The sequence below is a fragment of the Staurois parvus genome, unplaced genomic scaffold (genome assembly GCF_062004578.1).
Source record: "Staurois parvus isolate SC_StPar_1 unplaced genomic scaffold, SC_StPar_1.0 ptg000879l, whole genome shotgun sequence".
Classification (NCBI taxonomy): domain Eukaryota; kingdom Metazoa; phylum Chordata; class Amphibia; order Anura; family Ranidae; genus Staurois; species Staurois parvus.
Window position 1 is genome coordinate 1,071,922 of NW_028318675.1, and position 19,756 is coordinate 1,091,677.

A 19,756-nucleotide genomic window follows, 5' to 3' on the forward strand; every position below is an offset into this window, starting at 1 on the left:
CACCAACAATGGGGCTTATTTTATCTCACTGACACCAACAATGGGGCTTATTTTATCTCACTGACACCAACAATGGAGCTTATTTTATCTCACTGACACCAACAATAAGGCTTATTTTATCTCACTGACACCAACAATAAGGCTTATTTTATCTCACTGACACCAACAATGGGGCTTATTTTATCTCACTGACACCAACAATGGGGCTTATTTTACCTCACTGACACCAACAATGGGGCTTATTTTATCTCACTGACACCAATGATGGATATCAAGGAAATCATGCCCACGGTGACTGGCTAACTGGAGTGAGATCCTTGATTGGTGGAGAAGGAATGAGGGTGGAGCTTTCTCTGAATTCTCTAGAATTCTCATCTGCTGACAATTGATGGACTGATCTGAATTCTGTGTGAAATATATCTGGTTGTTAATGATTGGCTGGAAATCAGGCGGTCACACCCCTAACCGATGACTCCTCATCTGTCGGCAGGTTTCCCCACTGACAGCTGAATGTCCACAAAAGAATTGTCAGCAATTACAAATTGTGGAAAACCCCTCAGAATGTCTCTGAGAAGAAATGATATTTTATCGTCTCTCCAACTCAGACTATATTTGTCTTAGACGTAAGAGGCCCAAAATCCCGAGTCCCTGTCAGGTCTGAGCTCCAGCCGGATACAATCACCTTCTCCACTCACATAGTTTGCTTTTGTAAATGAAGTGAGTACAGAATTGAGGAAAGCGAGGACACCCGGCAACAATGGGATTCTGTCCTATCTCCTGCACCCGGAGCAAATGAACAACATGTACCAGCCTTCCCAGCCCCATCAATGTACACTGTGGAGGCATCTTGTATGTAGACTCTGGATTCAACAAACCAGCAGCCTGGCCATTCAGGAACGTACCATTGTTCAGCTCTGGGGGGAAACAAACATCTCTCATGGAAAGGAGCTCTGGGGAGTCAACAGACCAATCTTTCATCTATACATATGTTTCCATCTCTCCACATCACTCCATTCTTTTTCTGGACAAAACCATTATAAATATCAGCGACAGATTTACAAATCTAGGATTTTACAATGAGAACACAATGTCACAAGGGATCTATAAAAGATTTTATCCGGACACAAGATCCCATTGTAAGAAAGGAATTCTGAATATGAACAGCGACTGTTATGTGGGATCCCATTATATTCAGTGCGGGGAAATGTATCTTTTATATTTTACTGAAACCTTAGATAATAAATGACATTTATGTCCCAGAAATTAACTTTACTGTATTTTTAACTGAAATTGTACCTTTCAGAAATCATTGCACTAATATTGTGTAAAATAATAAAACTCATAAAACATCAGAACTACTAACAATTTATCCTCTAGTGTGTCTGCTGTTGTGAAGAAATATATATAATATTTGGGGGATTTAAGTAATTTTAAGGTATAAATGGTTTTTAAAACATGTAAACAAAAAAATGTAAAATGTCTCCAGGACTCCATGGACCCCTTCATTCCACACAGTCTCCAGGAACCGGGAAACCACAGAGAAACCAAGTGTCCCCCGACTTCCTCTCCAGGCTGGGATGTCGCCCTGGTTGGGTGCCCCCTACAGTAGAAGAAGCAGACTGCACCTGCCTACATCTTCTTTATGCTTTGTCTGATCAGGATGGCGGTCATTTCTCCCTGAACACGGAGCCCCCTAAACACGAGGTAAACGTGGTGCAGCATTGAGCCCCGTCCAGCTGTAGTGTAGACTTTGACAGGCTGCAGGCAGCGGGGCTGGACGCTGTACCTGTGCCTACCAGGTGTATTATAATGCCAGCATTGCACCCACAGGGGCTGGACCCCCCATGTACAAGGGGCCTAAGAGATACCATCAGCTGGTGTCCCATTCCACCAGACCCCTATAACTGCAAGAGGACATTTTTGGGGGGATGTGTTGTAGAAGAACCCAGACCACGGTATTGTGTGATGAAATTATAATTCAACTTTATTAAATGTGACACTTTAACAACAGAAGAAAAGAGATAAATTGTTGATCTATTTACACCATTTATATAATCTATTCTAAAAAACTGACTAACATATGACACACCCCTCATTACACGCCCACTTTTGTAACACTCTAAACATCCAAATCCCTGTAAATTCCCAGAAGACACTTTCATCTTTCATCCACAACAAGCTGATTGGGTACAAGAGAACCCCGAGCCCCTCCTGCTCATTCCCACACAACAAGACCATGTCACCATGTACAAGGTGAGAGGACCTGAAGGAGAACAAGACCATGACCACCAGGACCATCGCCTGACTGAAATGGTGTCCTACAGGTGTGCAGAGGTCATCTTCTTTATGGTCCTTGATGGTATGTCTGTGCAGATTCATCCTTGTTTGCAACTTCCCCAACCTCAGAAATAAACTAATCAGTAGGAAACTTCCTTCTGATGATGATGTCACAAATAATGAAAGCAAACCCTGCAATAAGAAACGCTGCAAACTGTGCAACCAAATCAATCCATCAAAAAGTGTCCGACACTCAAAAGGGATCTTCAATATCTCCGGATCATACAGCTGCACCTCTAGTAATGTTGTGTACCTTATCCAGTGCAGAAAATGCAGCAAAGGATCCTATGTTGGTGAAACAGGACAGAAGTTGCAAACAAGGATGAATTTGCAGAAATACCCTCAAGGAACATAAAGAAGATGACCTCTGCACACCTGTAGGACACCATTTCACCCAACCAGACCACACAATGGGAGACCTCAATGTTTTAGTACTTAAAGGAAATTTCAAATCCATTCAGGAAAGAAAAACTTTTGAACTAAGAATGATAATTCTATTTGACACAAGAGATAAGGGCCTTAACTTGGACATGGGATTCCTCAACCATTATCCAACAGTTTTATGACTATTAGCTGTAGCTTGACCCCCTCTGTGTGAGTGTAGTATCCCCCCCTCCCCCTCTCGCTTTGACTGCATCTTATCTCTAGCCTCCTTTTTTTTTCTTTCATCTCTTCTAACATTCTGCTAACTTTGTGAGTAGTACTGCTTAGACCTTGAAGAAGGAGACATTCCCCGAAAGCTTGTCCTCAAAATTGTATGTTAGTGCAAATAAATAAAAAAAGTATCACGGACAGTACTCAATTGTTTCTATTGAGAAACCATGAAATGTTACTTGCCTGTGATTGGCTCTCCTATTGTTAGTGAAGTGAGACTCCCCTTGTCGGTGTCATTAATGGAATTTCAGAAACCATGTGAAATGTTTCTTCCAAATCCAAAATGGTGATCCCCTTGGGTAAGTACCCATCCTAATATTCCTGATATGAGTTTGTAGTCCCTGCTATACAGGAAACATGCGGGCAATCATTTGCACCTTTTACAGCAGGACAGTAAATATCAGAACACAATTCAAACAGAAGACCAACAGCAGGAAGTCTGCTAACTGAATGTGTAATGCAATCTGTCATTAGCATTCCCAGAGTTCCCTCTGCAACATAGTTGTATCAGTTGTTGGTCCTGTCTGTAGATCTGTTATTTCTCCACCTTCTGTAACAGGGTGACAACCCTGATCATTCTGCAGGAACATTACACAGCAGCGTTGTCACCCTGTACAGGGAAGTCTTAGATAGATTATAAGTAAGACACACAACAAGTAAAGTCCAACTCCAGCTAACGCTTCTTCAGCAGTTACAGCAACAGGATTTCTATTAGGTTCAACCCCCCATATGAATGGAAGTTGACAGTTGTAAGCACCCCCAGCAGTGTTATATGGTGTTTTCTACCCCCCCAACTTTAATTTTTTCCAAATAGCTTGGCCTTCTACATGAAGCAGAAAAAAACAGATCTACTGGGAGGGTCAACAGGTAATAAAAATATTACAAGGGGAGACTCAGAAAACATAAAACGTTTATGCTAATGACAGATTGCACCATTTATGTAATTATTGATTTTGCCCATTGTTACACTTTAGTGTCGATGTCTTAGCATTTCCAGGAATAATTAGTGCTCTTTGCACACTTTGCCCCAAAAAGGGACCCGTTCATTCAGAGTCATTGAGGTGAACCCCAATAAGAGAAATTTCAGTCCCCCAGAAGAAGTGGTAGGTATATGACCGCACACTTAGCACTTTGTAAGTTCAGATCTCTTGCAGTTGTACCCTGTGAATAGTTTATGGAGATGAGCAATAGCTGGAGAAAAAAAAAATAATGACATCCAATCTTCACCTGATAGAATCCCTTTTGAGAAAACCAGATGAAACATAAGTGGCCAGCTGGGATTAGGTGATACTGTTGAATATGTCCCCTAAAACAGCATTAACTCCATGTTGGAAGGCCTACACCAGCTTAAGAAGTTACTCTCTAACCAAACATAGACCTCTATCTGGCTGGTATCTCAGCTACAGACCTGCCTGCAAAGATGTCATCCATGAGAGGAGATGGAACATGGAAAGGAGGCATTGATCATGGGAGAGGAGGTGGTACATGTAATGGGAGGTGTGGACAAGGTGGGCTTAGCTGGAACCCTCAAGCCTAGCTCATGGTGTATCAATTCTCAAAAGAACATGGATTGGACTCTCCTAATGAGGTTTCAGAGGCTTGGCAAGAAGCCATTGGACCCCATCCTAGACTCTGGTACTGAGGCATTGTTGGTCATGTATTGGTTGGTCAGATTCTGGCAATGAAGAAAACACATGGGAACATAGCTCAGTTAGTGAATGATGAAAATGCATTACATGTTCAGTCAATGCTCCATAAAAAAGGATAAAGATGAGAATGATGAGGAATACAGTTCAGTCATTGCTGCTTGTCTGAAGAAATGTCCAAAGGTGAAATATTGACAGGCCTTCTAGGTGTGTTTCTGAAGGACATAAGCACTAAACCCGATGAATCCGATCATTAGAGTCCTGTTTGTTCAAATTTTTTTTTTTTAAGTAACATCATGTCTTCCTTAGTTTGTGGGAAGACATTGGGCCTGTGAATCTAATGGGACATTCTGAACATTGATATGGCTTCTCTCCAGTATGAACCCTCTCATGTATGACAAGGTTTCCTCTCCGTTTAAAAGTTTTATCACATTCAGAACACTAATATGGCTGCTCTACAGTGTGGACCCTCTGGTGTACTATGAGAACTGACTTCTGTGTAAATGTTTTATCACATTCAGAACACTAATGTGGTTTCTCTCCAGTGTGGATCATCTGGTGTATGATAAGATATGACTTCCATGTAAAAGCTTTGTCACATTCAGAACACTGATATGACTTCTCTCCAGTGTGAACCCTCTGGTGTATGATAAGCTCTTTCTTGGTTAAAAAAGCTTTGTCACATTCAGAACACTGATATGGCTTCTCTCCAGTGTGCATCCTCTGGTGCCTGATAAAATATGACTTATGTGCAAAAGCTTTGTCACATTCAGAACACTGATATGGCTTCTCTCCAGTGTGAATCCTCTGGTGTGTGTTTAGACTTGACTTCTGTGTAAAAGCTTTATCACATTCAGAACACTGATATGACTTCTCTCCAGTGTGAATCCTCTTGTGTCTGATAAGATGTGACCTCCTTGTAAAAGCTTTATCACATTCAGAACACTGATATGACTTCTCTCCAGTGTGAATCCTCTGGTGTATGATAAGATTTGACTTCTGTGTAAAAGCTTTGCCACACTCAGAACACTGATATGGCTTCTCTCCAGTGTGGATCATCTGGTGTGATATAAGATACGCCTTCCGTGTAAAAGCTTTGTCACATTCAGAACACTGATATGACTTCTCTCCAGTGTGAATCCTCTGGTGTCTGATAAGATGTAACTTCCATGTAAAAGCTTTGTCACATTCAGAACACTGATATGGCTTCTCTCCAGTGTGGATCATCTGGTGTGTGTTAAGACTTGACTTCTGTGTAAAAGTTTTGTCACATTCAGAACACTGATATGGCTTCTCTCCAGTGTGGATCATCTGGTGTGATATAAGATACAACTTCTGTGTAAAAGCTTTGTCACATTCAGAACATTGATATGGCTTCTCTCCAGTGTGAATCCTCTGGTGTATGATAAGACATGACTTCCATGTAAAAGCTTTGCCACATTCAGAACACTGATATGACTTCTCTCCAGTGTGAATCCTCTGGTGTCTGATAAGATGTGACTTCCATGTAAAAGCTTTGTCACATTCAGAACACTGATATGGCTTCTCTCCAGTGTGAACCTTCTGGTGTGTGATAAGATGTGACTTCTGTGTAAACACTTTGTCACATTCAGAACACTGATATGACTTCTCTCCAGTGTGAATCATCTGGTGTATGATAAGACATGACTTCTGTGTAAACACTTTGTCACATTCAGAACACTGATATGACTTCTCTCCAGTGTGAATCCTCTGGCGTCTGATAAGCTGTGACTTCCATGTAAAAGCTTTGTCACATTCAGAACACTGATATGGCTTCTCTCCAGTGTGAACCTTCTGGTGTGTGATATGTTTTGCCTCCATTGTAAAATCTTTGTCACGTTCCAAAAAGAAATAGCTTGAAATGACTCCTCTTATGTATAAATGGGTTGGACTTTACTGTAAAGCAATTGTCACTTCCAGAACACTGAAATGACTTTTCTCATGTTGTCCTCTGAGGTTGGATCAGTGTTGAAGAGGACCCAAAGCACTTATGACATTTAGAACACGGATATGACTTGTGTCCTGTGTGACTCCTCCAGTGAACTGCAATTAAAACTTTCAGTCAATTAAGACACCCAGATGTTTGGTTTCCCATGTGACTGAGTTGTATTCACGAGGACCAGCATGACCAAAAACGTGGCTCATCAATCCACCTGTACAGAAAGAAAAATACAAATCAGAATTCTATATAAAAGGGCTAAAGTTGGTTTTTATTTTTAATGATCATTATTAAATATATCTTATATATCATCGCAGGCTGTGTCAGCATTATGGTTGTCCTCAAAGGGCCAGTTGTAACTGTAAGACTAGATGTCCAGAGCACCTCACCCCCCCCCCCCCCCCCATTACATCAGATGCCAAGAACCCCACACCCTCCCTAACATCACCGTGCACATCCTTTGGGAGCAGAGCGGGAAAGCAGAAAGTGCAGGGTCTGGAGGAGGACCAGAGGAGAAGTTGACTCAATTACTAGAGTCTGCTGAATGCTGAGACCAAAGGAGGTGGAGATGAGGGGATGCTGCAGCTGCACTGAGAGGTGCAGGATTTGGCAGAGGAGTTCTTTTCTCCTCTCTGCTGCTGACTGCTGAGACAAGGTGGGGGAGGAGACAAGGGGGTACCTGCAGGAGAGGTGTAAGGGCTACATGAAATAACTTAGAGGGCAGGATCTGGATGCAGGTGTTTGACACCTGTGTTATATATATAGAAAGCATATGTACATCATCATTTGTATATATATATAAAATATTTTTTTTGAATTAAACTAAATTGTATTATTTAAGTTTTTAAGTGCACACAGTATATCCAACATTCAGCCCAGACAATGGAGTCATACATTCTCATGTACAAGCAGTTGTGGCAATGTTACAGATCATACAGAACAATAACTTGCTTTGTCTCTGGTGTCACTTTTACTTTCTATAAACAAATGAAAAGAGAAAAAAGAAGCAACGTAGAACAATTCACCTGTACATGGCAAGTAACTCTCTCCAGTACATACATAGATAGCTGACACCGTTCAAGTAGGCCTGTGTCTACAGGATCATACACCAAGTATCGGCCTCCAATGTAGTTACCATTTAGTAGGGTACAGTTGGCTGGGTCCATTTTTAGGGGCCTAAAAAAGTTAAACCTATAAAAACCTATGACAAATGAAGTATGGGGAGTGAGTACCGGAGTATCCAGCCAGTTCTGCCAGACAGCCATAAGTCTCCTAGGAGAAGTTAGGTTTTCATGTATTATTATGGGGTTCACCTGCTCAATCCATGCCTGGTGGGAGTATGAGTTGATAACCAGAATGCTTGGATTCGATTTGCAGGTTCGTTCAGAAAGTGCATCTAAGGATCCAAAAATTGGAAGCTTAATCTCAGCTAGGGAGAGACTTTGTTCAATTAAAAGAAAAACTTCAAAGACAGGTGAGAAAAATGTAAATGAGAAGCTGAGAGAGGAGCTAAAAACACTAAAAACACCCCCCCAGATCTATCCTAGAAATTCAGTCTAAAATGTAACAATTACACCAAGAAAACCCTCAACTGAGGGAAGAGATAATGACACCAAAGATACAAATGGAGCTCAACAACCAGGAAAGAGAATCAAAGAGGATGATTTATACAAAGTACCCATCAAGGAACAACAGACCGGTGAGACCAATCAGCTTCCGAAATGTAACAAAGACCAGCAATAGCCAAGACAACTCTACTAATCCTGAGACCACAAATAGTGATGGCCGAACACCCCCCTGTTCAGGTCGCGGTCAAACATCCGAACCTACAGAATGTTCTACAGTGAATGTTGAACACAAAGGACTGAGAGGTGTCTTACCGCATCTGAGTATGAAGATACGGCTCAGTTACTAACATCCGGCATGAGTTATGTGATGAAGTCACGCGGTATTTTAGTAGTGAGACATTCATTCATGCTCCTGGTGTCAGTGGGGCTCCCCGCTGACAGCTGAATGTCAAAAGAATTGTCAGCATTGCCCAGCAATTAAAAAAAAAAACAAGCCCATCGAGACTGGTATGGAATTTTAGAGGAACCTTCCATGACAATTTTTTTTACCGGGCACTTTTACCCCCTTCCTGCCCAGGCCAATTTTCAGGTTTCAGCGCTCTCACACTTTGAATGACAATTGCGCGGTCATACAACATTGTACCCAAACTAAAATGTTATCATTTTCTTCACACAACTAGAGCTTTCTTCTGGTGGTATTTAATCACTGCTGCGGTTTTTATTTTTTTGCTAAATTAACGAAAAAGAACCGAATATTTTGAAAAAACACATTTTTCTTTGTTTCTGTTATAAAAGTTTGCAAATAAATAATTGTTCTTCATAAATTTAGGCCGAGATGTATTCTGCTACATGTCTTTGGTGAAAATAACCCAAATTAGGATGTATTATTTAGTTTGTAGGAAACTATGGTATAGTTCACAAACTATGGTATAGATCTGAACATTGATCAATCCTGAAGTACTGACAGCCAATCTAATTTCTTAAGGACCAAGAATGTCAGAACAGTACAGATATCCCCCAAATGTCAGGACAGGACAGAAATTCCCCAAATGTCAGGACGGTACAGATATCCCCCAAATGTCAGTACAGTACAGATATCCCCCAAATGTCAGGACAGGACAGAAATTCCCCAAATGTCAGAACGGTACAGATATCCTCCAAATGTCAGGACAGTACAGATATCCCCAAATGTCAGGACGGTACAGATATCCCCCAAATGTCAGGATGGTACAGATATCCCCCAAATGTCAGGACAGTACAGATATCCCCCAAATGTCAGGACAGGACAGATATCCCCCAAATGTCAGGACAGGACAGATATCCCCCAAATGTCAGGACGGTACAGATATCCTCCAAATGTCAGGACAGGACAGATATCCCCCAAATGTCAGGACGGTACAGATATCCCCCAAATGTAAGGACAGTACAGATATCCCCCAAATGACCCCTTTTTGCAGAGTAGACAGTCCAACGTACTTCATAAGAGGAATGGCGAGTTTTGTGAAGTTGTATTTTTTTTGTCATAATTTGTCGGAAAATGAAAAAATTAAAAAAAATTATTTTCACTATTTTTTTTTACATACTGTCACCAGTGCAGTACAGCGTCATCATATAACTGGCATGGCGGTGATCAGGGACACTGACTGGTGACAGTATGAAAAAAAATATATATATTATTTTTTATTATTATTATTTTTAATTTTTTTATTACTTTTTTTCTTTTTTAATATTTTTTTTATATTTATATACCATAGTAACATTGTACTACTTTGGGGAAGTGATCAGTATTTTTTTTTGTTACACAATTTTCTTATAGCAAAGAATTACTTCGCTATAAGCAAGCATTTACCTGAATGACATCGATTCATTCAGGGTTTTTTTTTGTGCTTAGCTGTGATTTGGCCACAGATAATCACATGACATGTGCATGTGATCGCTGTGACCATTCACAGCTAGACACACTAGTATACAATGGATGGCATGAATGAAGCCATCCATTGTATACAACTGTCATGTAACCTGCTGTGATTGGTCACAGCAGGTCACATGGTACCAGCAACGGGGGCTGGTACACAGATCTGTCATCGGCCATGTTCGAGGTACACGGCCGGTGACAGATCACGCTGCTGCGCGCTCTGCAAGTGCAAAAACTGTGCATGTGTGGGAGGACGCCATATGGCTTCCACCCGGAAATCTACAGCCTTTTCCTGGCCACCAAACGGCTATTGGCCGGATGGCTATTGGTTAAAAATGGCATGGGGGTCCCCCCAAAATCCATACCAGACCCTTATCTGAGTTTGCAGCCCAGCAGGTCAGGAAAGGGGTGGTGAGTGCCCCCCTTCCTGAACCATACCAGGACACATGCCCTCAACATGGGGGGTGCTTGGGTCGGAAGCCCACCAAAGCACCTTGTCCACATATTGATGGGGACAAGGGCCTCTTTCCCACAACCGTGTCCTGTGGTTGTGGGGGTCTGCAGCCTGGGGGCCCCAAGATCCCAGCCCCCCGCCTATGTGAATGAGTTGGCGGTATATGATACTGCTACCCATTCACAAAAAAAGTGTAGTGTAAAAAGTGATAGGACAAAGTCTTTGACAAGTCCTTTATTAAAAATAAACATTTAAAAAAAATGTCCCCCAAAATAGATCCAACATCAATCACGATGCCGCCACCACCGCTACCCAAAAAAGGGGGAAAAAAGCTCCGCTTGCGACACTGGCTCCCGGCTGTCTGACAGTTTTTATATACCCCGCCCCCTTTTGACATCACCACACACTGTGATTGGTCAAAGTATTACACCTGACTTGTGGTTAGGTGTATTGCTTTGTCCAATCACAATGCACTGTCAGGGAGCATTGCATTGTGGGGCATGGTGGGCAAACAGCCCACTGAACACCCGTACTATTTATGTTTGCCGAACACACGAACGGCCCATGTTCAAATCAAACTTAGGTTCAACTGGAACATGAAGCCCATCCCTACAAACAAACAATCATCAAAACACAAGAACAGCCAACAAACTCCGGATTCTTTTTGTTAATAATAGACTCCAATGGGAAATATCTAAACACCAAACGGCTCTTCCCAGGAACAAGAGACAACAAAATTCAAGTCCAACAACTGAACAAGCGATAGGAGTCATCAATGATCCGTATTTCACCAACCCCAAACATATCATCATACACACCGACCCAAACATATCATCATACACACCGACCCAAACATATCATCATACACACCGACCCAAACATATCATCATACACACCGACCCAAACGTATCATCATACACACCGACCCAAACGTATCATCATACACACCGACCCAAACGTATCATCATACACACCGACCCAAACGTATCATCATACACACCGACCCAAACATATCATCATACACACCGACCCAAACATATCATCATACACACCGACCCAAACATATCATCATACACACCGACCCAAACATATCATCATACACACCGACCCAAACGTATCATCATACACACCGACCCAAACATATCATCATACACACCGACCCAAACGTATCATCATACACACCGACCCAAACATATCATCATACACACCGACCCAAACATATCATCATACACACCGACCCAAACATATCATCATACACACCGACCCAAACATATCATCATACACACCGACCCAAACATATCATCATACACACCGACCCAAACATATCATCATACACACCGACCCAAACATATCATCATACACACCGACCCAAACATATCATCATACACACCGACCCAAACATATCATCATACACACCGACCCAAACATATCATCATACACACCGACCCAAACATATCATCATACACACCGACCCAAACATATCATCATACACACCGACCCAAACATATCATCATACACACCGACCCAAACATATCATCATACACACAGACCCAAACATATCATCATACACACCGACCCAAACATATCATCATACACACCGACCCAAACATATCATCATACACACAGACCCAAACATATCATCATACACACCGACCCAAACATATCATCATACACACCGACCCCAAACATATCATCATACACACCGACCCAAACATATCATCATACACACCGACCCAAACATATCATCATACACACCGACCCAAACATATCATCATACACACCGACCCAAACATATCATCATACACACCGACCCAAACATATCATACACACCGACCCAAACATATCATCATACACACCGACCCAAACATATCATCATACACACCGACCCAAACGTATCATCATACACACCGACCCAAACGTATCATCATACACACCGACCCAAACATATCATCATACACACCGACCCAAACATATCATCATACACACCGACCCAAACATATCATCATACACACAGACCCAAACGTATCATCATACACACCGACCCAAACATCCTCCAGGGACAAAAGGAAGCCTCTGAGAATAAACTATTACAACTAACAGAGACCGCACAACAAAAATGTCCTCACTCCAACATCATACTGTCCTCCCTAATTCCAAGGATGGACATAACAAACAGATAAAACCAGGTCAAAGCCTACCATTCACCTGACACAACATCATTCCATCATGACCCAACACCTCTATGACTACAAACACCTTGTCGGAGATCGCCGCGCCGCTGGGCGCGGCGCAGGCGCAGTACAGCGCCCTGTACGCGGGCGCCGGGACTTGGCCGACCGCGGCAACCAGGTTCGCGCATGCGCAGTAGAGACCACGGGCGCGCGCCTGGCACCAATGACAGCGCAGGGCGGGATATTTAAACGGCCCTGAGCTGTCATTCAGTGCCTTCTGGTCTCTTTGTATCCTGTGAACCTGTGAAAGTAAGTTGCTGACCCGGATTGTGCCCTGACCTTGCTGTTTTCTCCTGTTCTTGACCCTTGCTTGCCTGACCTCTCTCCTGAATGCCCCCATTGAATCTGACCTGCTGTTGCTGACCTGGCGTGTGACCTGACTATTCTTTGCCCGCTGCTCTGTACCGCACCGTCCCCATAGTTACTGACCCGGCTTGTATGACCTTGCACTTGTTCAGCCATCCATCCATCCGTCCCTCTCAACGGGGTCTCCAGACCTCCTCATACCTAGCTCTCTCCCGTGGGAGCCCCTGGCGAATACCCCTACCACTGACGGGTGTCCTCAGTAGTCACGACCTGGTCCTGGGGTACTCCAAGTCCATCCCCACCATCAGGGGCCCTGGTGAACAAGTACTCTGGGGCTTAGACTCCGTGCGCTGGGAACATCCGATCAGTGGAGTGCTAGTGGTACCACCGGGCGGTCCCTTACAGTACCAAAAGGCCATGACTGAGCCTAGAGGAGGGCCCTCCCCGCTAGAGGAAATTTGCAGTCACCTAGCTAATTTGACGCAGGCCGTAATGGCCCTGCAGGACAGGTGCATGCAGCTGGAGAATCGCTTCCAGACTGGCTCTATTTCTGACCCTGCCCCACAGGCCCCGGTTTCTGCACCCCCGGCCCTGGTAGCTCAGGAGCCAGTCTCAGGGGCTTCCGCCCCGCTCCCTATGGCGGAACCCCGAGTACCCTTACCGGAGCGTTTTCACGGGGACCGCACACGCTTCCGGTCATTCTGTGATTCCTGTCTCTTGTTCTTTGAGCTACAACCCCGTACCTTCCTGACCAAAAACGTGAAGGTAGGATTCATTATTTCACTATTACAGGGTGAACCCCAGGATTGGGCCCACCGGCTAAGGGGAAACAATGATCCTCATCTGGGATCGGTCAATAGTTTTTTTGAAGCAATGGCCATCTTGTATGATGACCCACAGCGGGCAGCCTCTGCCGAAGCGACCTTATATGCACTCCGGCAGGGCCGGCGGGCGGCAGAGGAATACGCCTCTGATTTCAGGCGGTGGATGGGGGATACACGCTGGAACGAGTTTGCTCTGTTGCACCAGTTCCGTATGGCTCTCCGATCCCTTGAAAGATGAGCTGGTCCGGGTGGAGGTTCCCGAGTCTCTAGAAGACCTTATTGCCCTGACAATTAAAATTGACCAAAGACTGCGGGAACGCAGGCTCGAGAGGTCCGGCCAGGGTCGCGGAAATACCTGGGGTCCATTCCTAGGCCACAGCCCATCAACCCGACAAAGCATCCAGAACCCACCACCAGGAGATGTTCCGGAACCTATGCAGCTAGGCCTGGGATGGCCTAAATTACCACCGTAGGAATGCCAGCGCAGATGAGCCCAGAACCTCTGCCTTTACTGCGGTGAAGCTGGTCATATGGTGCGATCCTGCCCTTAGAAAATGAGTAAGTGCACCCGTTTTTCTTCCTTGTCTATTAGCAATACCTGTCCTTCGCAATACTTAGTAGTGCCCCTCTCCTTTCAGCTTCCAGAAAAGACCGTGGAGGTGACAGCCATAGTTGATTCGGGGGCATGCAGCTGTTTCCTTGATTTAGAGTTTGCTCACCAGCAGGGCATTCCCCTCCAACACAGAAAGAAGGGCTTCAACATATTTTTGGCCGATGGTTCCCAGATAAAATTGGGGGTAGTTAATCAGGAAACTCCCCCCATTGCCACTATCATTGCCAACCAGCACCAGGAATTCCTCCGCCTGGACGCTATTGCGTCACCTCTTTTCCCAGTCATTCTGGGGCTCCCATGGTTACGGGCCCATAACCCCCAGATTGACTGGGAAACCGGTCAATACCTTCCCCATACTGCCGGGAACATTGTCGCACTTTGGGCCCCGCAGGGCCCCGAGTTCTCCTATGCTCCGAAGGAGACTCCGATTTGAAACAGGTTATTCCCGCAGCCTATCATGGGTTCCTGGACGTGTTCAGTAAGCGGGGAGCCGATACCCTGCCCCACCACCGCCCGTATGACTGTCCAATCGACCTGTTACCAGGCTCTGAAATCCCTTTTGGGTGAATTTTCCCCCTATCTGAGCTTGAATTGGGGGCCCTAAAGGAATATATTGAGGACAGCCTCCAGAAGGGATTCATCCGCCCCTCCACTTCTCCAGCAGGAGCGGGAATCTTCTTTGTGGAGAAAAAAGACAAAACCCTGAGACCTTGTATCGACTACCGGGCGCTGAACAGGGTCACAATCAAAAATCGTTACCCGTTGCCATTGGTACCAGAACTGTTTCAGAGCCTAAAGGCTGCGGTTATATTCACAAAGCTTGATTTAAGGGGGGCCTATAACCTGGTACGCATAAGAGAGGGGGACGAGTGAAAAACAGCTTTCCGTACCCGGTTTGGCCACTTTGAATACCTGGCCATGCCATTTGGGCTGTGCAATGCACCAGCCACCTTCCAACATTTCGTGAACGACATCTTCAGGGATTTTTTGGATGTCTTCGTTATCGTCTACTTGGACGACATACTAATTTTTTCACCCTCTCTAGAGGATCATAGGATGCATGTGGCAAAGGTATTGGGGCGGTTGCGGCAGCATGGGTTATATGCTAAGGCGGAGAAATGTTGCTTCGAGCAATCTAGCATCACGTTTCTAGGCCTGATTATCTCCACTGCGGGGGTCGCGATGGACCCCCAGAAGGTCTCTGCAATTTTAGATTGGCCTGAACCCACGGACAAAAAAGGTGTCCAACGGTTTATAGGGTTCGCAAACTTTTATCGGAAGTTCATCAAGAACTTCTCGGGTCTGGTCTCCCCCATTACTCAACTAACCAAACTTGGAACACGGTTCAAATGGACACCGGAGGCTCAAGAAGCTTTCGAAGCTCTGAAAAAGCTATTTACCTCAGCACCCATCCTGGGCCATCTGGACGCAGCCCTTCCCTACATCTTGGAGGTATATGCATCGGAGAATGTGGTAGGATCCATCCTGTCTCAGCGGAAAGGCACCAAAGAGTTACTCCATCCCGTAGCATTCTTCTCGAGGAAACTCACCTCAGCGGAGAAGAATTACGATATCGGTGATCGAGAACTGTTGGCTATCAAAGCAGCGTTAGAGGAATGGAGGTACCTGCTGGACGGTGCCTCACACCCCATATTGATTTTCACAGACCACAAGAATCAGGAGTATCTGAGGACTGCCAAGCGTCTACGCCCACGGCAGGCAAGATGGGCCCTATTCTTTTCCAGATTCAATTTTCACATTACTTACAGGCCCGGATCTAAAAATACGAAGCCCGACGCGCTATCTCGTATGTATGAGGACTCCGAAGAAGAACTGGTACCCGACACTATCTTGTCTTCAGGGAACTTCTTGGCGCTCCAGACGGACCTTCGCTCCAAGTTAATAGAAGCATCTACGGCCACATCAACCCCAGTTGGGGTATCCCTCCAGAACAAGGGGGGACTCCTGTGGAAGGAAGATTCAATTGTGGTACCTGAGGAAGTCCGGACCCTGGTTTTGGGGCATTGCCACGATCACCCGCTGGCAGGACACTTTGGCCCAGTCAAGACTCTGGAGCTTCTCCGGTGCTCTTTTTGGTGGCCAAACATGGCTAAGGATTGCAAGCGCTACGTGAGATCCTGTACCATCTGCCAGAAGAGCAAACCATTGAGGAGCAAAGCCTGAAGGCTGTTGCGACCTTTGCCGATTCCCGAACGGCCTTGGCAGAGGATCGCGATGGACTTCATAGTCGAGCTCCCACCGTCGCAAGACCACACAGCAATTCTGGTGGTCATTGATCGCCTATCCAAAATGGCTCACTTCGTGCCACTAAGGAAGACTCCGTCAGGAGCCGAGATGGCGCGAATATTTATCCGGGAGATCGTTAGACTTCATGGAGTACCTGAGGACATTGTCTCTGATCGAGGAGTCCAGTTTACATCTAAGTTTTGGAGGGCTCTGTGCAAGGCCCTGGACATCAAGTTGTCCCTCTCCTCCGCGTTCTACCCTCAGACCAACGGTCAGACTGAGAGGACGAACCAGACCCTGGAGCAATACTTGCGTTGCTACACGTCTTTCCTGCAGGATGATTGGTTGTCACTCTTACCCCTGGCGGAGTTCGCTTATAACAACACAAGCCATTCGGCAACGGGGCAGTCCCCATTCTTTTCGAATTGTGGGTTTCACCCTGTCTTTCTCCCTGATTTGGCCTCTGAATGCCCAGTTCCAGCAACGCAGGATGCGTTGACCTTCTTCTCCGCCAATAACAAATTACTCCAGGAAGCCATCGCTCGGGCTCAAGAGGACAATAAGAAGGAGTTTAACAAGAAACGAAGAGGGGATTTGGCGTTGCGGCCTGGGCAGAAGGTGTGGTTGGCCACAACCAACTTAAAGATGCTTTGTCCCTTGAAAAAATTGGGACCTAAATTTGTGGGGCCTTTTCAGGTAAAGCGGATGGTCAACGAAGTAGCATATGAGCTCATCCTTCCGGACACGTTCAGAATTCATCCAGTCTTCCATGTATCCCTGCGGAAGCCAGTGTTCCCAGATGCCTTCCCAGAACGAGAATCCAGACCCCCGGAAGCCATAACGGTCGAAGGACAAGAGGAATTTGAGGTGGAAACAATCCTTAAGTGCCGAAGAAGGGGGGGCCAGACCCAATTCCTAATTAAGTGGAAGGACTATGGTCCAGAGGACAATTCCTGGGAACCGGCTCATAATGTCCACGCACCTAGACTAGTCTGGGAGTTTCTTTGTGATCACCCGTGGTGGAGAGATCGGGTGGGCATCCAGAGGTTGCCCGTAGGGGGGGGGGCAATGTTGGAGATCGCCGCGCCGCTGGGCTCGGCGCAGGCACAGTACACCGCCCTGTACGCGGGCGCCGGGACTTGGCCAACCGCGGCAACCAGGTTCGCGCATGCGCAGTAGAGACCACGGGCGCACGCCTGGCACCAATGACAGCGCAGGGCGGGATATTTAAACGGCCCTGAGCTGTCATTCAGTGCCTTTTGGTCTCTTGAATCCTGTGTACCTGTGAACCTGTTTAAAGTAAGTTGCTGACCCGGATTGTGCCCTGACCTTGCTGTTTTCTCCTGTTCATGACCCTTGCTTGCCTGACCTCTCTCCTGAATGCCCCCTATTGGATCTGACCTGCTGTTGCTGACCTGGCGTGTGACCCGACTATTCTTTGCCTGCTGCTCTGTACCGCACCGTCCCCATAGTTACCGACCCGGCTTGTATGACCTTGCACTTGCTCAGCCATCCATCCATCCCTCTCAATGGGGTCTCCAGACCTCCTCATACCTGGCTCTCTCCCATGGGAGCCCCTGGCGAATACCCCTACCACTGACGGGTGTCCTCAGTAGTCACGACCTGGTCCTGGGGTACTCCAAGTCCATCCCCACCATCAAGGGCCCTGGTGAACAAGTACTCTGGGGCTTAGACTCTGTGCACTGGGAACATCCGATCAGTGGAGTGCTAGTGGTACCGCCGGGCGGTCCCTTACACACCTCAACTAACAAGGGGGCAGTCAACTAGCAAGAGAACTCAAAGACATTGTACTGAATGGAACTCACAACCCGGGATCTGGCACAAACCATCTCAGATGGACACAATGGGGCTGATTTACTAAAACTGGAGTGTGCAAAATCTGGGGCAGCTGTGCATGGGAGCCAATCAGGTTCTGACTTCAGCTTGTTCAATTAAGCTTTGACATAAAACCTGGAAGCTGATTGGTTCCTATGCAGAGCTGCACCAGACTTTGCACTCTCCAGTGTCTCATTGTAATCATAGGCTGTGTCCAGAATGACCACCCATCCCCCTTATCAGCTGGCTTCAATGTTATATCTCCCCTTGCTGCTAATGATGGCAATGCACCTTTCTCCTCAATGGTCCCATTATTAGGATATGACCCCAGAGTTCCTGATTATAGACTGTCATACTTTACCATCTATATCATCCAAATGAAGGAACATTTCTGCTGCTGCATATGTAGTGGGTGGTGGAAACTTCCATTTTGTCTGCAAACCTCAGACAGACCTACTCAGTGGTGTGAGTACAGATGATCCCTCAATATCACCTCTCCAAGAATAATGTACCTTCAATCTAATATTCCTAAAACATCTATACAAGTCTTCTGCCAACAAAAACTTCTTCATGATACCTTTAGGGCTAAAGCCCAAACCTTTCCCCAGAAGGTCCATCTTCCCCGATGTCAGTCCAGCTGAGGAGAAGGTGACAATTCCGTCTATTTCTGTTGATGATGAATCGTCTGTTGGGATGGTTGGATGAGTGGGAGATCCCTTGTTGCAGCGTTGATGTTTCTTAGCTCCCCTGTGGCCGGATCTCTGCTGTTTCCTTGATTCTGATGTACAAAACGAGGCCGGTGTTGTCCCTCTATAGATCCCAACAATGTGCCTCCAGCAGAGGAAGGAAGGGATGGGTCAGAGGCTGTAGAAGAAGCTCTAGTGAGCAGTCTAGATGGACGAGGTGAGTCTTGTGTAGGTGGTGCTCCAAGAGTACGCCTGACTAGTAGACGTTTAGATGTTGGACTCCTTCAGCTGCTCGGCTGACAATGCAGACTGCAGTGTAGACTCCACCTGTGTGATCTGTACAGCCAGACCAGCTTCTTCCTTCTGGAGAAATGAAACTCCGAGAACAATGGAGCTTTTGTTTAGGACTTGTGTAAACAGACCACTGGACTCCTCCCTGTCCACAAACAAAGCTGGGGTCAGTTTACCTCCTAGCCCCC

The 19,756-nt window shown here is 45.7% G+C and overlaps 1 pseudogene; it reads right to left on the reverse strand.

The window, feature by feature from the left end:
• Positions 1–1,958: 1,958 nt before the first annotated feature.
• The window catches only part of LOC149443023 (uncharacterized), a 45,550-nt pseudogene continuing 27,752 nt past the window's right edge, over positions 1,959–19,756 (reverse strand).